The sequence below is a fragment of the Pongo pygmaeus genome, chromosome 7 (assembly GCF_028885625.2).
Source record: "Pongo pygmaeus isolate AG05252 chromosome 7, NHGRI_mPonPyg2-v2.0_pri, whole genome shotgun sequence".
Classification (NCBI taxonomy): Eukaryota; Metazoa; Chordata; class Mammalia; order Primates; family Hominidae; genus Pongo; species Pongo pygmaeus.
In genome coordinates, this window is record NC_072380.2 from 142,639,161 (window position 1) to 142,664,196 (window position 25,036).

General features: G+C 41.3%; 1 protein-coding gene across 1 annotated transcript in view; it reads right to left on the bottom strand.

Moving 5' to 3' along the window:
• Positions 1-25,036, bottom strand: part of GSDMC (gasdermin C) — an 81,176-nt gene that overhangs the window by 47,971 nt on the left and 8,169 nt on the right. The gene's annotated exons all lie outside the window — the stretch shown is intronic.

Here is a 25,036-nt window from a genome sequence, read left to right on the forward strand (position 1 = left end):
TAACTTTTTTTGTGTCTGTTTATGTCCATTGTACTCTATCTTGAAAAGTTGTTGTAGTAATTTTTGATCAATTCATCTTTTGTTTTCCTACTTAAGATACGAATAGTTTACCCACCACAATTACAGTTATAATATTCTGTGTTTTTATGTGTACTTACTATTACCATTGAGGTTTGTACCTTCAGATAATTTCTTCTTGCTCATTAACATCCTTTCCTTTTAGATTGAAGAACTCTCTTTAATTTTACTTGTAGGACAGGTCTGGTGTTGATGAAATCCCTCAGCTTTTGTCTGTCTGGGAAAGTTTTCATTTCTCCTTCATCCTTGAAGGATATTTTTGCTGGATATACTATTCTAGGGTAAAAGTTTTTTTCCTTCAGCACTTTTAATATGTCATGTCACTCTCTACTGGCCTGTAAGGTTTCCAGTGAAAAGTCTGCTGCCAGATGTATTGGAGCGCCATTGTATGTTTTTTTGTTGTTTTTTTTTTTTTTTCTTCTCTCTTGCTGCTTTAGTTTTGCTTTCTTTATACTTGACCTTTGGGAGTTTGATTATGAGATGACTTAAGGTACTCTTTTTTGGATTAAATCTGCTAAGTTTTCTATAACTTTCTTGTACATGAATATTGTTACCTTTCCTAGATCTGGGAAGTTCTCTGATATCCCTTTGAGGTTTTTTTTTATTATTTCCATAGTTTTTGGGGAACAGGTGGTGTTTGGTTACATGAATAAATTCTTTAGTGGTGGTTTCTGAAATTTAGTAGTGATTTCTGAAATTTTGGTGCACCTAAAAGCAACTGCTGTTGCTTTAAAGTTTGTTTTGTCTAATGTAAGAATAGCTACTTTTGCTTGCTTTTGCTGTTGATTTGCATGGAGTATCTTTTTTGACCACTTTACCTTAAGTTTATGTGAGTCCTTATGTGTTAGGTGAGTCTCTTGAAGACACCTGAGCAGTGTACACTGTACCCAATGTGTACTCTTTTGCCCCACACCCCCTCCCACCCTTCTGTATTAGTTTGTTTAGAATTATTTAATTTCCATGCATTTGCATGGTTTTGAGGGTTCGTTTTGGAGCAGATTTCCAATTTTATTCCCCTGTGGTCTGAGCAAGTACTTGATATAATTTTGATTTTTCTTAAATGTATTGAGACTTGTTTTGTGGCCTATCACAGGGTCTATCTTAGAGAATGTTCCACGTGTTGATGAATAGAATGTATATTCTGCAGTGTTGGGTAAAATTTTTTGTAAATATCTATAAAGTCCATTTGTTCTAGGGTATAGTTTAAGTCCATTGTTTCTTTGTTAACTGTCTTGATGACCTGTCTATTGCTGTCAGGGGAGTATTGAAGTCCCCCACTATTATTGTATTGCCTTCTATCTCATTTCTTAGGTCTAGTGGTTATTGTTTTATATATTTGGAAGCTCCGGTGTTAGATGCATATATATTTAAGACTGTGACAATTTCCTGTTGGACTAGTTCTTTTATCATTACCCTATAATGTCCCTCTTTGTCTTTTTTAATGGCTATTGCTTTAAAGTTTGTTTTGTCTGATATAAGAATAGCTACTCCTGCTTGCTTTTGCTGTTCATTTGCATGGAATATCTTTTTCCACCCCTTTACCTTAAGTTTATGTGAGTCCTTATGTGTTAAGTGAGTCCTTATGTGTTAGGTTGAAGACAGCAGATATTTGGTTGGTGAATTCTTATCCATCTGCCATTCCGTATTTTTTAAGTGAAGCATTTAGTCCATTTATATTCAACATTAGTATTGAGATGTGAGGTACTGTTCTATTCATCATGCTAGTTTTTGACTGAATACCTCTTTTCTTCATTGTATTATTGTTTTATAGGTCCTATGAGATTTATGCTTTAAGAAGGTTCTATTTTGGTATATTTTGAGGATTTGTTTCAAGATTTAGGGCTGCTTTTAGCTGTTCTTATAGTGCTGGCTTGGTAGTTGTGAGTTCTCTTAGCATTTGTTTGTCTGGAAAAGACTGTACGTTTCCTTCATTTATGAAGCTTAGTTTCATGGAATATAAAACTCTTGGCTGGGCCAGGTACGTGGCTCACCACTGTAATCCCAGCACTTTGGGAGACTGAGGCAGGAGGATCACCTGAGGTCAAGAGCTTGAGACCAGCCTGGCCAACATGGCAAAACCCCATCTCTACTAAAAATACAAAAATTAGCTAGGCGTGGTGGCGCATGCCTGTAATCCCATCTACTTGGGAGGCTGAGGCAGGAGAATCACTTGAATCCAGGAGGTGGAGGTTGCAGTGAGCCAAGATCACACCACTGCACTCCAATCTGGGCAACAGAATGAGACTCTGTCTCAAAAAAAAAAAAAAGAAACTCTTGGCTGATAATTGTTTTGTTTAAGGAGGCTGAAGATAGGACCCCAATCCGTTCTAGCTTGTAGGGTTTCTGCTGAGAAATCTACTGTTAATCTGATAGGCTTTCCTTTATAGGTAACCTGATGCTTTTGCCTCACAGCTTTTAAGGTTCTTTCCTTCATCTTGATTTTAGATAACCTGATGAATATGTGCCTAGGTGATGATCTTTTTGCAATGAATTTCCTGGGTGTTCTTTGAGCTTCTTGTATTTAGATGTCTAGATCTCTAGCAAGGTCAGAGAAGTTTTTTCAATTATTCCCTCAAATAAGTTTCCCAAACTTTTAGATTTTTCTTCTTCCTCGTGAACACCACTTATTCTTAGGTTTGGTCACTTAACGTAATCCTAAACTTCTTGGAGGCTTTGTTCTTTTTTTTTTATTATTTTTTCTTTGTCCTTGTTGATTTGGGTTCATTTGAAAGCCTTGTCTTCAAGCACTGAAGTTCTTCCTTCTACTTGTTTTATTCTATTGTTGAAACTTTCCAGTGTATTTTGCATTTTTCTAAGTGTGTTTTTCATTTCCAGAAGTTGTCATTCTTTTTTATGCAATCTATTTCTCTGGAGTTTTTAAATCCATATCCTGTAAATGTTTTTTAATTTCTTTTTTTTTTTTTTTTTTTTGAGATGGAGTTTTGGAGTTTTGCTCTTTCTGCCTGGGCTGGAGTGCAATGGCATGATCTCAGCTCACTGCAATTTCTGTCCCCCAGGTACAAGTGATTTCTCCTGTCTCAGCCTCCCAAGTAGCTCAAATTACATGCATGAGCCACCACACCTGGCTAATTTTTTTGTATTAAGTAGAGACGGGGTTTCACCATGTTAGTCAGGCTAGTTGCGAACTCCTGATCTCAGGTGATCCACCCACCTCGGCCTCCCAAAGTGTTGGGAATGCATGTGTGTGCCACCATGCTCAGCCTTTTTAATTTCTTTAAGTTAGCTTTCACCTTTCTCTGGTGCCTCCTTGAGTAGCTTAATAATCAACCTTCTGTTTTCCAATTTCTTTTCTGGCAATTCGGAGATATCTTCTTGGTTTGAATTCATTGCTGATGAGCTCATGTGACCTTTTGGTGGTGGTAAAGATCCTTGTTTTGTCATATTACCAAAACTGTTTTTCTAGGACTATGTCAGAGGAAAGATCTGAGGCTCAAGGGCTGCTGTTCAGATTCTTTTGTCCCATAGAGTGATACTTTGATTTGGTGCTCTCCCTCTTCCCCTAGGGATGGGGCTTCTTAAGAGCCAGACTGCAGTGATTGTTATTGCTCTTCTGGGTCTAGCCACCCAGTGGAGCTACCAGGCTCCGGGCTGGTACTGGGGAGTGTGCGCAAAGAGTCCTGGGATGTGATTTGTCTTTAGGTCTCTCAGCCATGGGTACCAGCACCTGCTCTGGTGGAGGTAACAGGGGAGGGAAGTGAACTCTGTGACGGTCCTTGGTTGTAGTTTTTTTAGTGTGCTGGTTTTCTCAAATGGTGGTTGTGCTATCAGTGAAGCTGTCACATGGACAGACTCAGGATGTGTGGTTATCCAGGATGTTGCAGGCAGTGGAATTAGGTGTTGTTTTCTCCTTTCTTGGAGCAGGAGTTTTCTTTTATGAGTTGCTCTAAAGGCTTGAGTTGGTTGACCACCAGCGAGGATGTGGTTCTTTTAAGAGAGCATCAACTGTGGTAGTATAGCAGGGATACAATCCTGTCTGGATAAGTATTTGGGTTTCTCAGGCAATGAGCAGAGCCAAAGAGCTTCCAAGAGATTATATCTTTTGTCTTTGGCTCCCAGGGCAGGTAGAGAAAGACCATCAGTTGGGGGCAGGGTTAAGCATGTCTGAGTTCAGACTCTCCTTGAGCAGGACTTGCTGCAGCCACTGTGGGGTTGGTGGTTCTCAGGCCAATGAGGTTATGTTCCCAGTGGGATTATGGCTGCCTCTGCTGCATCATACAAGTCACCAGGGAAGTGGGGGAAAGCCAGCCATGATGGGCCTCAGCCAGCTTTCATGCAGCCAGCAAGGCCAGTCTCACTCTCACCATGCCCCACCAAATCACCAGGTTTATATCCAGGCAGCCGGTGTGCAGGGCTGAGTTCTTGCCCCAGGCTACAAGCCTCCCTGCTGAGAAAGCAAGTAGGGCTTTCAGGCTTCACCCCTACCCACTTGCCATGGCTTCTGTGCTTGAATCTGCACTTCCTGTTTTCCCCTCACCCCCGGATTTTACCCTGGAAAATTCATGCTTGGCTAAAATTATTACAAAGTTCAGCTGGAAGTTTCCTTTACCCTGTGGTCCTTCCACAATTCCACTGGCAGCCCTCCCCAAGGACCCCTGTGAGATAAAATCTTACATGGCCAGAGCAGTGGGAAGAGAGAGAAGGGGGAGGTGCTACACCCTTATAAACAACCAAATCTCATAACTCACTCACTATCATGAGAACAGCAAGGGGAAAATCTACCCCCGTGACCCAATTACCTCCCACAAGGCCCCTCCTCCAACACTGGGAATTACAATTAGACATGAGATTTGGGCAGGGACACAAATCCAAACCATATTATTCTGCCCTTGATGCCTCCCAAATCTCATGTCCTTCTCACATTGCAAAATACAATCCTCCCTTCTCAACAATCCCCCAAGTCTTTACTCATTTCACCATTAACTCAGAAGTCCATAGTCCAAAGTCTCATCTGAGACAAAGCAAATCCCTTCCACCTATGAGCCAATGAAATAAAAAGCAGGTTATTTACTTCCAAGATAAAATAGGGGTGCAGGCATTGGCTAAATACTCCCATTACAAAAGGTAGAAATTGACCAGAACACAGGGGCTACAGGCCCCCATACAAGACCAAAACCTAGCAGGGCAGTCATTAAATCTTAAAGCTCCAAAAGAATCTCCTTTGACTCCATGTCTCTAATCCAGGCCATGCTGATGCAAGGGGTGGGCTCCCAAGGCCTTGGGCAGCTCTGCCCCTGTGGCTCTGCAGGGTACAGCTCCCATGGCTGCTTTTATGGCATTGAGTGCAGTGCCTGCTGCTTTTTCAGGTGCACAGTGCAAGCTGTCAGTGGATCTACCATTCTGGGTTCTGGAGGATGGTTGTCCTCTCCTCACAGGTCCACTAGGCAGTGCCCCAGGGGGGACTCTGTGTGAGGGTTTCAATCCCACATTTCCCTTCTGTACTCCTGTAATAGAGGTTCTCCATGAGGGCTCCACTCCTGCAGCATACTTCTGCCTGGACATTCAGGCACTTCCACACCTCCTCTGAAATCTAGGTGGAGTCTCCCAAGCCTTAACCATTGCCTTCTGCACACCTGTAGAATTAACACCACATGGAAGCTGCTAAGGCTTACAGCTTGAACCCTTTGGAGCAGTGGCCTGAGACACACCTGGAACACTTTTAGCTAAGGCTGGAGCTGGAACAGCTGGGACACAGGGAGCAGCATCCTGAGGTTGTGCAGGGCAGCAGAACCCTGGTCCTGGCCCATGAAACCATTCTTCTTTTCTAGGCCTCTAGGCCTGTAATGGAAGGGGCTGCCATGGAGGTCTCTGAAATACCTTCCAGGCCTTTTCTCCATTATCTTGGCTATTAACATTCCTGCTCCTCTTTACTCATGCAAACTTCTGCAACCAGCTTGAACACCTCCCCTGAAAATGGGTTTTTCTTTTCTGCCACATGGTTAGGCTGCAAATTTTCCAAACTTTTATGCTCTGCTTCCTTTTAAACATAACTTTCAGTTTCAGATCATCTATTTGCTCACACATATAAGCAAATGCTATTAGATGCAGCCAGGCCACATCTTGAACACTTTGCAGCTTAAAAATTTCTTCCACCAGATACCCTAAATCATATCTCTCAAGTTCAAATCTTTAGGGCAGGGGCACAATACATCTAACCTCTTTGCTAATGCATAACAAAACTGGCCTTTGTTCTAGTTCCCAGTAAGTTCCTCTTCTCCATCTAAGACCACCTCAGCCTGGACTTCATTGTCCATATCACTATCAGTACTATCAGTATTTTGGTCACAACAATTTAATAAGTCTCTAGAAAGTCCCGAACTTTCCCTCATCTTTCTTTCTTCTTCTGAGCCCTCCAAACTGTTCTAACCTCTGCCTGTTACCCTATTCTAATGTCACTTCCACATTTTCAGGTATCTTTATAGCAATGCCCCACTCCTACGTAACAATTTTCTGTATTAGTCGATTCTCGCATTGCTATAACTACTTGAGACTGGGTAATTTATAAAGAAAAGAGGTTTAATTGACTCACAGTTTCACAGACTTCACAGGAAGCATGGCTAGGGATGCCTCAGGAAACTTATAATCATGGCAGAAGGCAAACAGGAAGGAGGCACAACTTACATGGCCAGAGCAGGAGGAAGAGAGAGAAGGAGGAGGTGCTACACACTTCTAAACAACCAGATATTGTGAGAATTCACTGTCAGGAGAACAGCAATGGGGAAATCTGCCCTCATAATCCACTCACCTCCCACCAGACCCATCCTCCAACAGTGGGGATTACAATTCAACACGAGATTTGGGAAGGGGACACAGATCCAAACCATACCACACAATCACCTCTGTGGCTACCACCACTGGGACTGCACTAGGTCTTGCCCAGAGCCCTATCCAGGCCCAGCGATGCTATCCAGAAGCCAGGGCCTGAAGAAATCTACCTGGTGCTCTATTCTACTGCAGCTGAGCTGGAGCGGAAACCACCCTATCCTTCCCACTCTCCCCTTCTCTTTCCATAGACAGAGGAGTTTATCCCCATGCCTACCACCACAGGCCCCAGAGAATACTGCCAGGGTACTGTCAATGTTCACTTAAGGCCCAAGAGCACTTCAGTAAGCTCATGGTGAATGCTGCCAGGCCTGGGCCTTACTCTTCTGGGCAGTGGGCTCCTCTCTGGTAGGTTCAGAGATCTCATCCAACAGCCAAGACCTGTACTTAGGGACCTAAAGAGCCTGCTTGGTGCTCTTCTCCACTGCAGCCAAGCTGGTACCTAAGCTCAAGACAAAGTCACCTTTACTCTTCTTTTTGCTTTTCTCAAGCAGAAGGGGGTATCTCCTCATAGCTACCACAACTGTAAATGTACTGAGTCACACCTGAACCTAGCACATCTCAGAGTCTCATCCAAGGCCCACAGCGTGTACTAACTGGTTACTGCTGCTGATTATATTATTCAGGACCTAAGGGATCTTTAGTCATCTAGTGATAAATCTTGCCAGGACTGGGTCCTTCCTTTCAAGGCAGCAGTTTCCCTTCTGTGCCAGGGTGTGTCCAGAAATGTTGTCCGTGAGCTAGGGTCTTAAATGGGGGCCTCACAACTCTGCCCGGTGCCCTATCCTTCTGTGGCTGAGGTGGTATCCAAGTTGCAAGACAAAGTCCTCTTTACTCTTTCCTCCCCTCAAGTGGAAGGAAGGGGTCTCTTTTAGAGCTGCAAGTTGCACTGCCTGGGGTTGGGGGAGGAGTGACATAAGCATTCCATTAGGTTCCCTGGCTGGCTTCTCACTAGGTCACATGCTCCCAAAGTCCACTGGCTCTGAAACACACTCAGCACCAGGACTTGCCTAGGAATTGCAGTCCTTGTGACCCATTCAGCTTTTAAAGTTTATGTAGAACCCCAGAGCATTTTAGCCCATGGTGATCCTTGCTGAAACTCAAGTTCTGACTGCCGGGATGGGTGATTCCCCTCTGGCTAAGGCCAGTCTAAATGCTCCCTCTGAGAGCACTGACTGAATTCTGCCCAGTGTTGACAGCACTGCTTTCCAATGCAAAGCCCCACGATCGCTGCACTTTCCCTCCTTCAAGCACAGATTCTCTCTCTGTACCACACAGCCAGCCATTGCTGGGGTGATGGAGAAGGGGTGGTGTCGGCAATTCAAGACTTTCTTTCCTATTCTCTTCAGTACTTCTTCTTTCAGCAATATGATGTTGAAACCAGGTACTGTGATTGCTCCCCTGAATTTTGGTTCTTATAAAGGTGGTTGTTTATCTATCTAGCTGTTAAATTTGGTGTTCCTGCAGAGAGTACAATTGGTGGAGGCTTCTGTTCTGCCATCCTTCTCTGCCTCCTCAGGTTGTGGTTTTGCAGAGTGTTTTGTGACAGTTCTTGTCATCAGGCATTCCTGCATGAGTCCCTCCTGTCATGGCCTTTTCCTGCTCCATTTGTCAGAATTTTTAATGCAAGTGACTCCATTTTTATTCTGAAAAATTTCACAGTCCAACAAACCAACAGAACTTTTTGATTAGGCTTAGAACAAAAGAGGTTTAGTATTATGATCATCATAATAAATAGCCAAGAAAGTTACTGTCACATTTTCTTATTCTCCACCCCAAAGCACCCTACAATCCCAGAGGATGGGTATAAAGGATAAAATATGGGAAACCAAACATGTAGCGGCAGCTAAGAATGTCTGATTCTCCTATGTGGGAAACAGCATCTTGTTAAGGAAACAGCAATCTTGGAAAACATGAGAAGAAAACTCCAAGTTTCTTCTGCAAGGAATCATGCTAAGTGTATAAATAGCACCCTCTTGTTATTTATCTCTGCAACAGCCTCTGCTTCACTCCTGGCAAGCCTGTTTGGCATCGTCAAAGAAAATCAGAACTGGACAGCAGTTAAAGGGGCAGCAAAAGTAATTTATTTAGGAACTATTGCAGTGAGAGGTAAAATAGATAGAACGCTGCTCAATACTGAACACAACAAGGAAAAGTAGGGAGTTAACCAAAGCAGCGCGGTGGGTCAGTGAATGGAAAACTACTATGAAAGTAGGGTAATTTTTGCTAAACTGACCTTGGAGGATTCTTGCTGCTGGCAGGCCAAGGTGATCAAATGTCACCTGGGGAATGGTGGGAGAATAAGGAATTTGATCAGATTTGAGGGTGATCAGGTATTTAGGATGGGAATTCTGGCTAAACCCACTCAATAGGATTTTTTTTCTAAAACTGGGCAATACAGGACAACACAGAAACCCAAAGTCGAGGTCTAGTTGAGAAGAGGGCTCAGAGGAACCTGCCTAAAGTGTGGTCAAGGAGGTAGTCTTTGTCTAGATATAGAGGTTAATGAGATAAAATCCCAGAGCCAAAGAGCTTGCCTTTTAGTGTGGGAGCCAGACCAGCCACATGTTTTTTAAAAAAGAATAAATATGACAGTTTCAAGGACTAATAAGAGTTATAGGCCGAGTGTGGTGGCTCACACCTGTAATTCTGGTGCTTTAGGAGGCCAAGGCAAAAGGATTGATTGAAGCCAGGAGTTCAAGACCAGCCTGAGCAACACAGTGAGATGCCATCTCTACAAAAATAAACATAGAAAAATTAGCTGGGTGTAGTGTCATCCTCCTGTAAGTCCTAGCTACTTGGCAGGATTGTCCGAGCCCAGAAGTTGAGGTTACAGTGAGCTATGATCTTGCCACTGCTGGACTCCAGTCTGGGTGACAGAGGAAGAGAAAGATCCTATCTTTAAAAGAAAAAAAAGTTGTTGACAAAATAAATGAAATTAAATGGCAAAGAGAGAGTTGGCAGTGAGGGTACTATCACAGGGTGCTCACCTCTAAGTTTGAGTGGGACATGAATGATAAGAAGACAGGCATGACAAAAACTGGCGAAGAGCATTCTTTGTGAAGAAAAGCAAGTGGAAAAGGCCTCAGATGGGCACAAGCCTGGCCTGGTAAGAGGCAGGAAGAAGAGCAACATGGTTGGTTCTTAGGGAACAGAAAGAGAATGAGGAGACAAGCAGGAGCCAGGAAGGCTGGGCCTTTCTCCTTCTCTTTGCCACTTCCAGTAAATTCACTAGGTGCTCACTGGTCTGCCTTGATCCTGGCAAGGACTAGTTTTCTCATCTCGTTCCCTAAAGATCATCCTGCTAGGACGTGGCTTAGGACTTAGGACTTATTCCAGCTACTAACAGGAAGGAACAAGACAGAGCATGAAAGTGAAATAAAAATGGTTTGAAACACTTTCAGTGAGTGAATGTCGCCATTTGAGTGTCAGTTAGAGGATTTCCCAGAAAACTTACAGTTGTGGCCTTCCTGTCCTACAGTTTCCTCTCCTAGGGGAACTTCACTTACTCCATAAGGCTAAGGGGAACAATTGAGAAAACATGGGTTTGGGTAAGCTGTCCTTTTTACAAATCTCCTTTCTCTTTATCTTTAAAATAAAAGTCGTTGCAAGATTGGATTACATAATCTGTCCAATTAATTCCTGGTGTACAGAGCTCCACATGGAAGGAGTTCAGAGGCGCTCCCCAGGGCCTTGGCGCTCCTGCCCATCCCAACCACTGACAATCATGTCTACATCTCTTCAGTCCTGCGCTGATGTTTCTAGAGGATTATGGTCTAGTTGGCTCAACAGTGAGGCTTCTGGGTTTTTATATTTAACCATTTCATGCCCATCTTTGTGAAGGTTATAGCCTTGTCCTATTTCAGTCACAACAACTTTGCGTAAATGCTTGAAAAGCATGGGTTTTGCAGCACCAAGCAGGCAATTTACACACATATATAAAGCAGTCTTCTAGTTGATGAATACAAATCAGACAGTTTGGTCAGCTTGATCTTAACTACAGTGGCATAAGACAGGCATATGTTTACCTATTGGACGGAAAATTCTCCTTCTCTTTGCCACTTCCAACAAATTCACCTGGTGCTCACTGGTCATCCACAAGATTTCTTTTAGGTTTTTCTTCATATTGAAAGAGGCTCAATTTATATGATAAATTTTATTAGCTAGCACTAAAAGAAATAAGTAACCCTGAGGTCAAACTTTAAATATGAAAAAAATAAGGCATGGGATTCTTTTAGTAAATGGGATGCAGGATATGTAACGTTTCTCGGCCAGCTACAAAGTTAATTGATTTTCCTACCTATTGAGGGTTCACCTGTCAACTCCCAGAGGCACTGCACAATGTCCAGCACCTGAGGAGATGTGTAATTCAGAACAAATAAGGTGTTCTTCCCCAACTCTTACTCTTTTCCTCCTGCCTTATATCCCAGGAAACTGTTGGACTGATGGACCGAGAACCATTATTTCTGGTTCATAAGAGAAGGGAGAACCTGTATGTGGTATCAGAGGCCACAGAACTGATCAGCCCTCCTGTGCTAAAGGACAATAGCGTATGATTGATTTCAGCAAATGTCCATCCTTGGAATACTTATGTCAAGATACAGAGCCACTGACTGAGTGTTGTGGCTCACACCTGTAATCCCAGTAATTTGGGAGGTCAAGGTGAGAGGATTGCTGGGGCCCAGGAGTTCAAGATCAGCCGGATCAAATGTGGCAAGACTCTATCTCTACAATTTTTTTTTAATTAGCCAGGAATGCTGGTACATCCCTGTGGTCCCAGCTACTCAAGAGGCTGAGGTGGGAGGATCACTTGAGCCCAGAAGATCAAGGCTGCAGTAAGCTGTGGTAGTGCCACTGTACTCCAGCCTGGAGAGAGACCGAGATTCTGTTTCAAAAAAAAAAAAACACAGAGCCACCCTAAAGTGGAATGCGGACACCAAGAGCAAGCCAGCCCAGCCTCACTTCCAAGAGGTGACTGGATCCTAATCAGGACCTGTTTCTGGGAGGTCACAAGGGGTGGGGTAATTATTTCCCATTTCTTGGGTGCCATGAAAACCTGACTCCTGTCCGGAGACTATATTCTAACATTCTCACTTATAGTGCTTTAATATATGAGATTATTTAGTATTGATAAAATTGGAAGTCAATTTAATTATGTGATACTACATTTTGCTTTGGGTAAATGATGGATTCTAGAAGATCTAAAGGGGTGGCTGCTATACTACATACATGTTTGGTTTTATAGCTGGAAAAAAAAATAAGGAACCACCAGCAACAAACCTTCGCAGTTAAAGTACCCTAAATGCTATAACATCCTGAGCAGAAATGTTTTATGGCATGAGACTGAAAAGTCTTCAAGCACATGTGATTTACCTAAGTCACTCGCAATAACGAACTATAATATTTTAAATTAACTTAACCAAATGCATTTATCAAATGTGTATTCACTTAAAGTGTATGCTAGGGACATAGAAAGTTTGTGAGTGTGTGTGTGTGTGTGTGTGTGTGTTATAATATTAAATAATACGCAATGTATTTTAAGTGTCATTTGTCCGCACTTAAGAGCTTTAGAAACTAAAGAAAAGTAACTGGGAAGTGAAATGACCTTCCCAAGGCTAGTTGGTGAGTTACTCCTAGAAGAGGACTCACCAAGGTCGGTGAGTTAGTCCCGCAAGAGGCACAGGCCCCACTGAGGTCTTTTGATTCCAAGCCCCATAAACAAAAGCACTTAAACCAAATAAAACATCACTCTCATTTGAGATTGCTTTGATACCTAGCTTTAGGTTTCTACCTCCTTGAAATGGTGGACTGTGCTTTGTAAGAAGGAGGCAGAAGCCCTGTATTCTTTCACACAGGGCAGCTGCTCAGCTGAAGTGGTACACTCTAGTTCTTTTCTCTTCTGTGTGTATTTTCTATAGGTATTTTTTTTTATTATTATTATACTTTAAGTTTTAGGGTACATGTGCACAACGTGCAGGTTTGTTACATATGTATACATGTGCCATGTTGGTGTCCTGCACCCATTAACTCATCATTTAACAAAATATCTCCTAATGCTATCCCTCCCCTCCTCCCTTCCCCCACCCCACAACAGGCCCCAGTGTGTGATGTTCCCCTTCCTGTGTCCACGTGTTCTCATTGTTCAATTCCCACCTATGAGTGAGAACATGCAGTGTTTGGTTTTTTGTCCTTGCGATAGTTTGCTGAGAATGATGGTTTCCAGCTTCATCCATGTCCCTACAAAAGACATGAACTCATCATTTTTTATGGCTGCATAGTATTGTATAGGTATTTTCTTTGTGGTTATTACCACAAGGATTACATAAAACATTTTATAACTATAACTGTGGATTATAGGCTGGTAACAATATAACTTTAATTGGATAATAAAACTCGACACTTATTTCTCTCATCATCACACTTTACATTCTTCATGTCAGAGTTTATGTCTTTTTAAGATATAACATCTTTGTCACTCAGGCTGGAGTGCAGCGGCACAATCATAGCTCACTGCAGCCTTGAACTCCTGGACTCCAGTGATCCTCCTGCCTCAGGATCCACAGTAGCAGGTATTATGGGTACACAGCACCACATCGGTTAATTTTAAAAGAATTTTTTAGAAGTGGGGTCTGATATGGTTTGGATATGCATCCCCTCCAAATGTTGAACTGTGATCCCTAATTTGGAGGTGGAACTTAGTGGGAGGTATTGGATAATGAAGGTGGATCCCTTGTGAATGGTTTAGTGTCACCAGGTTGATGATGAGTGAGTCCTCACTATTTGTTTACATGAGTACTAGTTGTTTAAAAAGGCCTGGCACCTCTTCCTCTCTCTCTCTCTCACTCCCTCTCTCACCATATGACACACCTGCTCCCCCTTTACCTCCTGCCATGAGTAAAAGCTTCCTGAGGCCTCACTAGAAGCCGAGGAGATGCTGGTGCCATGTTTATACAGCCTGCAGAATCATGCGCCAAATAAACCCTTTTTATTTATAAGTTACAGTTATTTCTTTACAACAATGTAAAATGGACTAACACAGGAAATTGGTGTTGAGGGATGGGATATTGCTATAAAAATACTTGAAAATGTGGAAGCAGCCTTGAAACTGGGTAATGGGCAGAGGTTACACAAGTTTGGAGGGCTCAGAAGAAGAAAGAAAGACAAGGGAAAATTTGGAACTTCTTAAAGACTTGTTAAGTGGTTGTGACCAAAATGCTGATGGAAAGTGAAGGCTAGGCTGATGAGGTCTCAGATGGAAATTAGAAACTTAATGAGAACCAAAGCAAAGGTCACCTTGTTATGCCCTAGCAAAGAACTTGGCTACATTATGTACATGTCCTAGGGATTTCTAAGCAGGGAGTATTCAAGATGTAGCCCAGCTGCTTCTAACAATCTATGATCAAGTATGGCAGCAAATGAGTGACTTAAGGTTGGAACTTACATTTAAAAGGGAAACAGGGCATAAAAGTTTGGAAAATTTGCAACCAGGCTGTGTTAGAGAAGGAAAGAGGATTTTCAAGACAGAAATCCAAGAGGGTTGCAGAGCAACCACTTGCTAGAGAGATTTGCATGACTAAAAGGGAGCCAAGTGTTATAAGCCAAGATGATGGGGAAAAAGACCTTAAGGCATTTTCAGAATCTTCTAGACTGCCCTTCAATCACAAGTCCAGAGGCCTAAAAGGACTGAATGGTTTCAGGAGCCAGGTCCAGGGCACCACTGTACTGTGCCACCTTGGTAAGCTTGTCTGCCCCATCCCCACTCCTCCAGCTCCAGCCTTGGCTCAAAGGTCCCCTGATACAGCTCAGACTGCCACTTTGAAGAATGCAAGATGCTGTAAACCTTGTTAGCTTCCATGGCATGTTAAGTCTGCAGGATCAGACAATACAAGAGTAAAGGAGGCTTGGCAGCTTCCACCTAGATTTCAGAGGGTGTATGAGAAAGCCTAGGTGCTCAGACAGAAGCCTGGCACAGGGGCAAAGCCCCTGCACAATGACTCAGCTAGGGCAGTGCCAAGGGGAGATGTGGGGTTGGAACCCCCACAGAGAGTCCATACTGGAGCACTGCTTAGTGCAGCTGTAGGAACAGAGGCGCTGCCCTTCAGACTCTAGGATGGTAGAGCTGCTGGCAGCTTCTGACATCAGTCTGGAAAAACCACAGGAGCAGAGCCGGCCAAACCCTTGGAAGCTCACCCCTCACACTATGACGCACACCATGGAGTCAAGGATTATTTTGGAGCTTTAGGGTTTAAAGCCTGCCCTGCTGGATTTCAAATCTGTGAGGGACCTATTGCCCCTTTCTTTTGATTGATTTCTCCCTTTAGAATGGAAATGTTTACCCAGTGCCTGTACCACCACTGTATCCTGGGAGAAAATAACTTGGTTTTGATCTTAGAGGCTCATAGGTAGAAGGCACATGCCTTGAGTTTCAGATGAGATTCTGGACTTTTGAGTTGATGCTGAAACAAGTTGACACTTTTGAGGACTACTGGGAAGAGATTATTGTATTTTGCCATAGAAGGATGTGTGATTTGGGGAACAAGGGGTGGAATGATATGGTTTGGATGTGTGTCCCCTCCGAATCTTATGTTGAAATGTGATCCTCAATGTTGAAGGTGGGGCCCGGTGAGAAATGTTGGATTAGGAGGATAGATCCCTCACGAACAGCTTAGTGCCATCCCCTTGGTGATATGTGAGTTCTCCTTCTATTAGTTCATTCAAGAGCTAGTTGTTTAAAGGAGCTTGGCATATTTCTTGCTCCCTCTCTTGCCATGTGACACACCTGCTCCCTTTTCACCTTCCAACTTGATAAAAAGCTCCCTGACACCTCACCAGAAGACAAGCAGATGCTTGTCCCATGCATGAACCGTGAGACAAATAAAACAATTTTCTTTATAAATTACCCAGTCTCCAGGTTTTCTTTTACAGCAGTGCAAAATGGACTAATACAGGGTCCTGCTATGTTGACCGGATTGTTTTTGAACAATCTTGATCTCCAGCAATCCCCCTCAGCCTCCTAAGTAGCTGGGATTAGAAACATGAGCCAACATGCCTAGTAGTTTACATATTTTTATATTGTATATCCATCAATGATTTGTATAATTATACGTATTCTTAATACTTTTGCTGATTTTTTAACTTTACATGAAAATTAAAAATGATTTATACAACACCAATTTACAATATTACAGTTTTCTGTATTTGTATATTTACCTTCTCCAGTGAGTTTTATACTTTCATATGCTTTCATGTTGTTATTTAACATCCTTTTGTATCAACTCAGAGGACTCGCTTTAGCATTTCTGGCAAGGCAAGTTTAATGGTGATAAACTGCCTCAGTATTTGTCTAGGAAAGTCTTTATCTCTTCTTCATTTTGTTGTTTTTAGGGGAAGGTTGTGGATTTAGCTTTATTTATAGGTATGAATCTTGACTCCAAGACAATGAAGAAAACAACCTTAAATTGATTTATACCACATTTTAAATTTATAATGCAGACATAATAACATTTTATGTCTGCATTATAAAGTTATTTCGTATTTGTTTTTGTCTATCTCAACTTTTATTTTAGGTTCAGGGGTACATGTGCAGGTTTGTTACAATGTGTATTGTGTGATGCTGAGGTTTGGGGTGTGATTGATCCCATCACACAGGTAGTGCGCAAAGTACACAATAGGTAGTTTTTCAACACTTCACTTCGAATATTGGCCTCCAGCTGCAACCATGTTGCTGCAAAGGACACGATTTCATTCTTTTATATAACTATGGAGTATCCCATGATGTATATGTACCACATTTCCTTTATCCAGTCCACAACTAATGGACACCTACGTTGATGCCATATCCTTGCTATCGTGAATAGTGCTGTGATTAATATAAGAGTGCGTGTGTCTTTTTAGTAGAATAGTTTATTTTCCTTTGGGTATATACCAAAAGGAAAGGTTAACAGGATTGCTGGGTTGAGTGGTAGTTCTGTTTTTAGTCTTTGAAAAATCTCCAACTGCTTCCTACAGTGGCTGAACTACTTTAAGTTCCCACCAACAGTGTATAAGTGTTTCCTTTTCTCCACAGCCTTGCCAACATCTGTTATTTTTTGAGTTTTTAATAATAGCCACTCTGACTGATGTGAGATGGTATTTCCTTGTGGTTTTGATTTGCCTTCCTCTGATAATTAGTGATATTGAGCTTTTTGCATATGTTTATTGGCCACTTGTGTGTCTTCTTTTGAGAAGTGTCTATTCATGTCTTCTGCTCACTTTGTAATGGGATTATTTGGTGTTTTTCTCTTTTGTTTTGTTTTTTGATGGAGTTTCACTCTTGTTGCCCAAGCTGGAGTACAATGGCACAATCTCAGCTCACTGCAACCTCTGTCTCCTGGGTTCAAGTGATTCTCCTGTCTCAGCCTCACGAGTAGCTGAGATTACAGGCATGTGCCACCATGCTCAACTAATTTTGTATTTTTATTAGAGACAGGGTTTTACCATATTGGTCAGGCTGGTCTCGAACTCCTGACCTCAGGTGATATGCCTACCTCGGCATCCCAAAGTGCTGGAATTACACGTGTGAGCCACCATGCCCGGCCAGTTTTTGCTTATTGAATTGTTTAAGTTCTTTGTAGATTCTGGGTATTAAACCTTTGTCAGACGCATAGTTTGTGAATATTTTCTCCCCTCTCATGGGTCATCTTTTAACTCTATTGATAGTTTATTTTGATGTGCAGAAGCTCTTTAGTTTAATTAGGTCCTACTTGTCAATTTTTGTGTTTGTTGCAGTTGTTTTTGAGGACTTAGTTATAAAATCTTTGTGAAAGTTGATGTCCAGAATGGTATTTCCAGGGTTTTTTTTTTCAAAGTTTTTTATAGTTTTAGGTCTTACATGTAAGTCTTTAATCCATCTTGAGTTAATTTTTGTATATGGTGATAAGTAGGTGTCCAGTTTCATTCTTCTGCATATGGCTAGCCAGTTATCCTAGCACCATTTATGAATAGAGAGTCCTTTCCACATTGCTTATTTTTGTTGACTTCATTGAATATCAGATGGTTGTAGGTGTGTGGCTTTATTTCTGGGTTCTCTATTCTGTTACATTGGTCAGTATGTCTTTTTTTGTACCCATACCATGCTGTTTTGGTTACTGTAGCCTTGTAGTGTAGTTTGAAGTTAGGTAATGTGATGCCTCTGGCTTTGTTCTTTTTGCTTAGGATTGCTTTCCCTATTCAGGCTCTTTTTTGATTCTATATGAATTTTAGAATTTTTTTCTAACTTTGTGAAAAATAATATTGGTAGTTTGATAGGAATAGCATTGAATCTGTATATTGCTTATGGCCATTTTAGCAATATTGATTCTTCTAATCCATGAGCATGGAATGTTTCTCCATTTGTTTGTGTCACCTGTGATTTTTTTCAGTAGTGTTTTGTCATTCTTCTTGCAGAGATATTTTACCTTCTTCATTAGATGTAGTCCTAGGTATTTTATTTTTTGTGCGGCTATTTTAAATAATATTGCATTCTTGATTTCATTGTCAGATTGAATATTATTGGTGTATAGAAATGGTACTGACTTTTGTATATCAATTTTGTAACCTGAAATGTTACCTAAGTAGTTTATCAGTTCTAGGAGCCTTTTGGCAGAGCCTTTAGGGTTTCCTAGGTATAGAATCATATCATCAGCAAAGAGAGATAATTTGACTTCTTCTTTTCCTATTCAATACCTTTTATTTCTTTCTCTTGCCTGACTGCTTTGGCTAGGACTTCCAGTACTATGTTGAATAGGAGTGGTGAGGCTGGGTATCCTTGTCTTATTCCAGTTCTTAAAGGGAATGCTTCTACCTTTTGCCTGTTTGCTTGATGTGATTGTGAGTTCGTCACAGAAGGCTCTTATTATTTTGATGTATTTTATTTCAATGCCTAGTTTGTTAAGAGTTTTTATCATAAAGGGATGTTGGATTTTATCAAAACCCTGTTCTGCATCTATTGAGATGATCATACTGTCTTTGTGTTTAATACTTTTTATGTGATGAGTCACATTTATTGATTTGCATATGTTGAACCAACCTTGCATCTGAGGAATAAAGCCTGCTTAATCGTGATGAATTAATTTTGGATGTGCTGCTGGCTTTCGTTGCTAGTATTTTATTGAGGATTTCTGCATCTATGTTTGTCAAGGATATTGACCTATAGTTTTCTTTTTTGTTGTGTCTTTGCCAGATTTTGGTATCAGGATGATGCTCACTTCATAGAACGACTTAGGGAGGAGTTCTTCCTCCTTAATATTTTGGAATAGTTCCAATAGGATTGGTCCCAGCTCTTCATTATATGTCAGATACGATTTGGCTGTGCATACATCTGGTCCAGTGCTTTTTTTGGTTGGTAGATTTTTTATTACTGATTCATTTCAGAACTCATAATTCGTATGTTCAGGGCTTCCATTTCTCCCTGATTCAATATTGGGAGTTTATGTGTTTGCAGGAATTTATTTATTTCCTCAAGATTTTCTAGTTTGCATGCATATTGGTATTCATAATAGTCTCTGAAGAAATTTTGCATCTGTGAGGTTGGCTATAATGTTATCTTTGTCATTGCTGATCGTTCATTTGTTCATATTTAGATCTTTCTCTTTTTTTTCTTTGTTATTCTGCCTAGCAGTCTATCAATCTTGTTTATCCTTTTCAAAGAATAAAGTTTTTATTTCATCAATCCTTTGTATGAATTTTTAGGTCTTAATTTCACTCTTTTCTGCTCTGATGGTTATTTCTTTGGGGTTAGTTTGTTCTTGCTTTTCTAATTCCTTTACTTGCAATTTTAGATTGTTAATTTGAGATCTATCTGACTTCCTGATGTAGGTGTTTTAGCATGATAAACTTTCCTCTTAATGCTGCCTTTGCTGCATCCCAGAGATGTGGATATAAGTGTCTCTGTTTTCATTTATTTCAAAAATTTTTTTGATTTCTGTCCTAATTTTGTTGTTTACCCAAAAGTCATTCAGGAGCAAGTTGTTTAATTTCCATGTAATTGTGTGGTTATGAGAGATCTTCTTGGTATTGATTTCTATTTTTATTCCACTATGGTCCAAGAGTGTGTTCCGTGTGATTTCAATTTTTTTGAATTTATTGAGAGTTGCTTTATCACCAAGCATGTGGTCAATCTTAGAGTATGTTCCATATGCAGATGAGAGGAATATATAATCTGTGGTAGCTGGGTGGAGTATTCTGTAGATTTCTGTTAGGTCCAATTAGTCAAGTGTCAAATTTAAGTCCAGAATTTGTTAGTTTTCTGCCTCAATAATCTAATGCTGTCAGGGGAGTGTTGAAGTCCCCCAGTATTATTGTGTGGCTATCAAAATCTTTTTATAGGTCTAGAAGTACTTGTTTTTTGAATTTAGATGCACCAATGTTGAGTACATATATATTTAAGAAAGTTAAGTCTTTTTATTGTATTGAACCCTTTATCATTATGTAACGCCCTTCTTTGTACTTCTCGGTTGCTGTTGGTTTAAGTCAGTTTTACGTGATATAAGAACAGTGGCCCCCGCTTTTTTTTTGTTTTGTTTTCCATTTGCATGATAAATCTTTCTCCAAGCCTTTACTTTGAGCCAGTGGAAGTTGTTACCGTGAGATAAGTCTCTTGACAATAGCTGCCACTATGTATCTTTTAAGAGGAATATTTAGACTATTTACCTTCAAGATTAATATTCATATGTGAGGTTTTGATCCAGTTGTGTTGTTAACTGGTTGCTATGTAGTCTTGATTGTGAAGTTGCTTAACAGGATCTGTAAATATACTTAAGTGTGTTTTTGCAGTAGCAGGTATTGTTCTTTCATTTCCATGTTTAGAACTCCCTGATGATCTTTTGTATGACTGGTCTAGTGGTAATGAATTCCCTTAGCATTTACTCATCTGGAAAAGATTTTATTTCTCCTTCACTTATAAAGCTTAATTTGATGGGATATGACATTCTTGTTTGGAATTTCTTTTAAGGATGAAGAAAATACACCCCCAAACTCTCGCAGCTTGTAAGGTTTCTGCTGAGAAATCTACTGGTAGCCTGATGAGGTTCCCCTCGTTAGTGATCTGACTCTTCTCTAGCTGCCTTTAATATTTTTTCTTTAGCATTGACCTTGGATAGTCTGGTGACTATATGCCTTGGTGATGTTCATCTTGTATAGTATCTTGCAGGTATTCTCTGGATTTTTTTTTTTCTTGAGACAGAGTCTTGCTGTGTCACCCAGGCTGGAGTGCAATGGCACAATCTCAGCTCACTGTAATCTCCGCCTCCTGGGTTCAAGCTATTCTCCTGCCTCAGCCTCCCGAGTAGCTGGGATTACAGGCATGTGCCACCATGCCTGGCTAATTTTTTGTATTTTTAGTGGAGATGGGGGTCTCACCATGTTGGCAAGGCTGGTCTTGAACTCCTGACCTCATGATCTGCCCACCTCAGCCTCCCAATCTGAATTTCTTATATATGATGTCTCCCTCTCTAGCAAGATGAGGAAATTTTTCTTGAATTATTCCCTCAAATCTGTTATCCAAGTTGTTTACTTTTTCTCCTCTCTCAGGAATGTCAATAATTCATAGGTTTGGTTGCCTTACATAATCCTATATTTCTCAAAGACTTTGTTCATATTTTAAAATTATTTATTTTTATCTGACTGGGTTAGTTCAAAAGATTGGTCTTCAAGCGCTAAAATTCTTTCTTCTTGGTCTAGTCTATTGAGAAAGGTTTCAAAATAATTCCTTAAGTGAGAGTTTTCAACTCCAGAATTTCTGGCTGATTTTTTGTGATGTTTATCTTGTCTCTCATTTCCTGAATTGCCTTAGTAGTTTCTTCATATTAATTTTGATTTCATTGAGCTTCCTTATAATCCACGCTTTGAATTCTTTATCTAACATTTCTGGGTTTCCATTTTGGTTAGGAACATGGCTGGAGTGCTAGTGTGATCCTTTAGTGGTGATATGGTTTGGCTGTGTCCCCACCCAAATCTCATCTTGAATTGTAGTTCCCATAATCCCCACGTGTTGTGAGAGGGACCCAGTGGGAGGTAATTGAATGGGGGCAATTACCCCCATGCTGCTGTTCTCATGATAGTGAGTTCTCAAGATAGTGAGTTCTCATGAGATCTGATGGTTCATAAGGGGCTTTTCCCACTTTGCTTGGCACTTCTCTTCCTGCTGCCATGTGAAGAAGGGCTTGTTTGCTTCCACTTCCACCATGATTGGTAAGTTTCCTGAGGCCTCCTCAGCCATGCTGAACTGTGAGTCAATTACACCTCTTTCCATCATAAATTACCCAGTCTTGGGTATGTCTTTATTAGCAGCACTCATACAAGTTGCATCACAGCCTTCAAATTTTTCATGGTGCCAGAATTACGCTGGTTTTTTCTCATCTGGAGAGGCTAGCACTTCTAATTTTTCTAATTATTTTCTTACAGATGGATTTTTTTTTTCTTTCTTTCTTTTCTTTTCCTTCTCCTGCCCCTTCCTAGGATGTGTGACTATAGAATATGTTGAGTAAGGTCTTGCAGCTTTGCTTCTATACCCCTGTGTACTTCTGTCAGCAGGTTTTATATTAGATTTTGCAGTTTGGCCTACAAGTCAGTAGACAGTGCTTACAAGTAAAAGCCAGCTGCTTCCCAGGCAGATGTGTATATACTTGATCTTTGTTTACTATGAGATACTCTCTGTTGTTTCAGGTGATGGGCTGGACAGTGGATTGCCTAATGCCATGAGCTTCTTCTTCCCAAGATGTAGGGGGACACAGCTTAACAGAACTGGAGCCCCTGGCTTGCCCACAAAGACACCAATAGTGAGTGCAGACATCAACTCTGATGAGAGCGGCTGGAAGGCATTCCTGGTGAAATGCACTGATGTCTCTCTAGGGGGAGTAGAGGCTGCACAGGCTCCTTCTTTTAGATAGGAAGAATGTGATCTGTTTCCCTATCACACCCCTGTTCTGCAGCTCATGACTCCTAGGTCAGAGCACACTGTAGTCTATTTCTAGACCACAATGTGGTTAAGAGCCATGAAAAATGCCTGTTTTGTGACTCTCTATTAGAATGGTTTCAGGACAGGACCTCATCATTCAACCCAATATATGGGTGGGGAGTTGTGGGGTGCACAGTCTCCCTATTGTTCCTCTGTATCTTGGCTGTGACATCAGTGCTGATGGTGAACAAAAATGCCCAATCTTCTTGTTTCCTCCCTTGCCTGAGCGTAGCAGGGGCAGCTGCAATGGCAAAGGTGATCATGAAGGGCTTGTCAGCTACCTCTGGGAAGGTTGGTCCCACAGGAACACAGAGCCACAACCAACTGCAGTGTTCAGGTGGGGTGGGGTGCCTGCACTGGGAGCCCAAGCTGGCAGGTCTTGTCTAATGAGGAGCAGCAGTGGTGAGGAGGGTCACACGGTCTGTCCACTATTCAGTACCATGACTGTAGCATCTGTCCTAGGAGCATGCAACAGAGCTTGTCCTTCCTTGTTGGTGAGGCTGTGTCAGCTGGTGCTGGGCTGCTCAGTGATCAAAAGCCATAGGGCTATATATGGTCTTGAGCAGTGCCTCTACACAGACTCCAGACAGCACTCTGTGTTGGTCTGGAAACCCAGGGGAGTCAGGGTGGCTCTCCTATGCCCAGAATTGTAAAGGTTTATGGCAGAAGGGTGGATACACTGGGGAATCATTCCCACATTAGGGAGCTTCCCCCAGCTCTACCCCCATTCCAGTTGGGCAGCCACCCAGTTTCATTTCTCTCTGTTGTTCATGGATCCCATTGCTTTCTTGGTGAATCCCAGCATGATCGCTTAGATGGTTCACTTAAAGAGCTAAAATTTAGTGGCCACTTAGTTTTCTCTCCATAAAAGAGGAATACACTAACTGCTTATAGTCAGCTATCTGGAGCAAAATATTCTCCTTCATTTTTGAAAGACACTTTTGCCAGATATAGCATTATTTGTTGGCAGTGGTTTTTTCTTCCAGGACTTTGACTATATCATCCCACTCATTTCTGGCCTCCGATATTCCTGTTAATGAATCCACTGATTATCCTGTTGTGGTTTCCTTGTACGTGATGATTTGCTTTTGTCTTGCTGCTGTAAAAATTCTGTCTCTATCTTTCACTTTTGATAATTTTTAAATTTTTTTCACAAGAAAATTCAGAAGAGGCCTTTGACAATTTTAGATAATGTTTCTCAGTGTATATTTATTTAGAATCTTCTACTTGATGGTATCTCAGAAGTCCCTTGGGCTGTCTCGCTTTTTTTTTTTTTTTTTTTTTTTTTGAGCTAGGTTCTAACTCTGTCACCCAGTGCAGTGGTATGATCTCATTTCACTACAACCTCTGCCTCCAGGCTCCAGCCATGCTCCTACCTCAGCCTCCCAAGTAGCTGGGACCACAGGCACACACCACCATGCCCAGCTAATTTTTGTGTTTTTTGTAGAAACAGGGTCTCATTCTGTTGCCCAGGCTGGTCTCAAATTCCTGAGCTCAAGCGATCTGCCCACCTCAATCTCCCAAAGTGCTGGGATTACAAGCTTGAACCACCTCACCCAACCCCCTTGGGGTGTCTTAACTCTTTCTTCTCTTTATTTGTCTATATAATTTTAAATTATCTTTCTTTGTGTTTGCTGTTTCTTCCTTCTGCTTCATCAAGTCTGTTAAAACCTTCTATTGGATTTTTTAGTTTAATTATTATATTCTTCAACTTCAGAATTAATGTTTGTTTTCTTTTTTTGGTTTTTATCTCTTTGTTGATATTCTCATTGTGTTCATTTATGATTCTCCTGATTTCATTCAGTTGTCTGGATATGTTGTCTTGTAACTCTCTAGCTTCCTTTAGACTATTGTTTTGAGTTCTCTGTCGGCTATTTACAGATTTCTATTTCTTTAGGGTTTGTAACTGGATATTTATTTTGTTCCCTTGGTTATGTCATAGTTCCCTCATGCTTCATGTTCCTTATCACTTTGTATTGGTGTTGACACATTTGAATAAATAGACACCTCTCCTAGTCTTTTTGGAATGGCTTCAAAGGGAAAGACTTTCACTAATCAGCCTGGCTAGAGATTTTGAAAGCCTCTCAAACATTTTCTATGGTTGTTCACATCCTACATCTCTCCATCTCTCCTGGGAAAGAAAGC